Genomic DNA, 3645 nt, shown 5'->3' with positions numbered 1-3645 from the left:
ATATTTCACGTTTCATGTACGTCATGTTTCACGTTTCATGTACGTCACGTTTCATGTACGTCATGTTTCACGTTTCATGTACGTAACGTTTCACGTTTCATGTACGTAACGTTTCACGTTTCATGTTTCTCACGTTTAGTTTAACGTTTTTCATGTTTTTTCACGTTTAGTTTAACGTTTTTTCATGTTTAGATTAACGTTCTTTTTTCATGTTTCACGTTTCATGTACGTTATGTTTCATGTATGTCATGTTTCACGTTTCATGTACGCCATGTTTCATGTATGTCATGTTTTACGTTTCATGTACGTCATGTTTCATGTATGCCATATTTCACGTTTCATGTACGTCACGTTCAGGGTGGGCCGAGTCCCATGTTAAAAAATTTTACAGTGTTTTGAACGCCATCTATCTCGGGATACCCCCCAAATCCGAACTAAATAGCATTCTGTCGGTAAGAATGCGAAACCTTTTATGTTCTTATCTTTGCTAAATGGTTCCGATCTTTACTAATTTTTAATATTTTTAAGAAATAATTTTTTAAATAAAAGTACACATTTTTTAATATTTTTTCTTATATTTTATTTATATTTGGAGTACAGAATAAGAACAAATTTGTTGAAACCTTAAAATCATTTATAATAATACGTTGAATATCATGATAAACGCTGGTTCTTTTTATGAATTCTTTCCTTCATATAGCAAGTAAATAAATTAAAGCATCGCAGCTTTCTTCCAAAGTACAAGACACATCTGGATAAGTCAGCAATAATTTCTATGTACCTTACATAAATTGGCCTAGTTTACACCGATGAGCACTTGATGCGCGTACTAACTAGTAATTTTCTTAATTTCAGCAATAAATTTAAAGAATAGTATATTAAGCTGGTACAATATGAATCGAGATAATTAGATATATGTATCATGTATACACGCATCGTCGAAAGTAAAATAATTTAATATAAAGTTATTAAAAAATTGAAAATAAATATAAGCTCTTCTCATCTATAGCTCTTTTCGTCTTATTAGAAAGTTATTAGTTAATACGCGCGTATCAAGTACTCGGTGTAAACTAGGCCATTATCACGTATCCATATACGGATCTAATTATTAATATAACATCATGTTATAAAATTCTAAAAGTCATTAGTTATCGTATAATTTGTTTCATTAATTCCTTTTGCTATTATGTAACTATAATACAATAATAGTTAATCTTGGTGTATAAAATTAGCAAACTGCTATCACAGTCAACATATTAAACAGATGATTTCGCTATCAGTAGTAGCATTGCAAATATTAAATAATGTAGACTATCAATCAATAATTACAAGAATGTACCCTTATAAAAAAAAAATACAAGAATGCGAAAAAATTATTGATATACTATATAAAAACTGCAGTTTTTCAATAGTATTCTAGTAATTTTTTCGTATTCTTGTAGTTTTTTTCCGTAAGGGTATACCTGTTTTTGCCATTAAACGGAGCATTTTATAGATGAGATGATGTCTTACATTAGTTTAAGACAACCTCGTCGAGCCTTAATATTACGATAATTAAGACGTACGAACTGTTAGATAAGACCGCATTTCTTTTTGTTATCTTCGAAATTTAACGAGATCGACAGGGTCCTGTATCCTTGATATTATTAATGGGCTTCGGTAAAACGCTAACAGGATTGCCTAGAAGTAAAATCATATAAATAATATAAATATATGTATTGTATGCAATGTAACTCGTTTTTTTAATCGAGCAAAAATTAGTAATCATACGTTGCGTATTACTTACTTAGAATAGAAACTTCCAAATCGAGTGTTATATTAAAGTCATGCGCGTTGAATAGGTCTTCTGTGCTGTGCTTCTTATTACATTCCTGTTCATTTTCCTTATCAGCAGCACAGAATCTTCAACAGGATGATTCAATTTATTATTTACTGAAACTGTTGCTACTACTTCGGAGTCATCTTCCAGCTTGTATATCCTCGGTTTAGTACTTTGCCTGGTGAACAGGTTATCGACCTTCTTTCCCTAGTTAGCCTTCAACTCTTCCTATTATAATAAATTCGATTAATCGATTGAAATATTACAATAAACAGCATATCCTAAACATTACCATTATAGCTTTTTCAGCTTCCTCCACATTTTTCTTTCTTTTGTGATCATTTATGTACAACATATTCGAAATTGTTGCTATATGCATTTTATCCAATTCCGATGCGCGCTTTTACAATTCATTTAATTCTTGATTAAGCCGGTTAATCCTTACTTCCCCTGCAATTAGCCGCATCGCGTTCTCTCATCAGCTGCGCTTTCTTCATTGCGTAATTGTAGGGAATCTGCTGCAACATCTCAGGCTCTTCTGATGGCCAATGGATATCTGTCTTCTACTGAAGATCAAAGTACCACGCTTTTCAACAACCTCTCAGGCTCAATGCACACAGGACGCGTCAACGCGTCCTGTTTGCATTTTCGTGTAATATCTTTTCTATGGCTGCGTTCGCTTTGGCACTCACAGCGCTTGTGAGCATCATTTATCCTTGTTTAATATTTGTAAACAAGAAAGATGAAATGATGCTTACAGCGCGTGAGCGTCCACCGTAAACGCATGTCCTTTTCTTTGATTTCATATACCATTGCTTCTTTAATATCTTTCTATTTTTACTTCATTTATCGAACGTAGCCGTAAAGTTCCTGATTCGAGACAAATTCCAACCTGAATACTTGTTCTTGCGTAGCATGACGTAATTTCAATCCCTTGTTTGTTCCCGTACTACCGAGCTGATAAATCTTCCTCATCTCGCACACTCCACTTACTCTATAGGATTGCGTTTGAAAATTTTATTCGTCGGGTAGAGTAACTTTGAGTAACCACTTTGGACGGAAAAGTATAAAGATTTTTTTATCCTGATTAGTCACTCAAAGTTATTCTACCCAGCGAGTAGAATTTTCGAACGCAATCTAGACAGGTTTCCCGCTACTATTGCCGATTCCTATCCTGACAAAACAACCTTGTACTACTCTGTCAAAGAAAGCTACGTGAACAAATCTTTCCATCTTGTGACTAGACAATCGAATTTTGTATCATAATTGTCTGTCAGTTTTTTATTTTACGTGATAGTATAATAAACGAGATTAAAAGACAACCTAGAAAAGATAACTATAATTAACACACAGTTTGACCGAGTCTTTCTCTTTTTGAAATTGCATAAGATGTATAGTTATTAGATGTTTTAATTTACCTTTCAGCATCATTGTGAACGTGTACTGTAATTTTCAGAGTACTGCCAAATCCAGAACCATTTTGTGATATACTTTCAAATGGTAAATCTGTACTTGCAAAATCCATTTTTTTATACGTTTTTTGTACCTAACTTGCAAGAAATTACAGAGAAATTCTGAGTCCCATTTTCTGTGTTGTTGAGACGAACAAATATATGATTGAAATGTAAAATACTGAAATAAATGAAAAAATAGAAAAAATCAATTGACGATACATTAACGACGATAACTGACATTCCTGCGCATAACAAAACTTGAGTAACACAGGATTCTTTTTGCAAATAACATATATAAGCTTTATAATACAAGCTTTGGAATAAAGCCACAAAAGATAACATATTCATAAGCTTTGAAATACAAGCTTTTTT

General features: G+C 32.6%; 1 pseudogene; it reads right to left on the bottom strand.

Annotated features, from left to right (window-relative positions):
- Positions 1–376: 376 nt before the first annotated feature.
- LOC120360002 lies at positions 377–3344 on the bottom strand (annotated as a pseudogene).
- Positions 3345–3645: the final 301 nt, after the last annotated feature.

Source organism: Solenopsis invicta, unplaced genomic scaffold (genome assembly GCF_016802725.1).
Source record: "Solenopsis invicta isolate M01_SB unplaced genomic scaffold, UNIL_Sinv_3.0 scaffold_598, whole genome shotgun sequence".
NCBI lineage: Eukaryota > Metazoa > Arthropoda > Insecta > Hymenoptera > Formicidae > Solenopsis > Solenopsis invicta.
The sequence above is the reverse complement of the archived record's forward strand: the minus strand, read 5'-3'. Positions and strand labels throughout refer to the sequence as shown.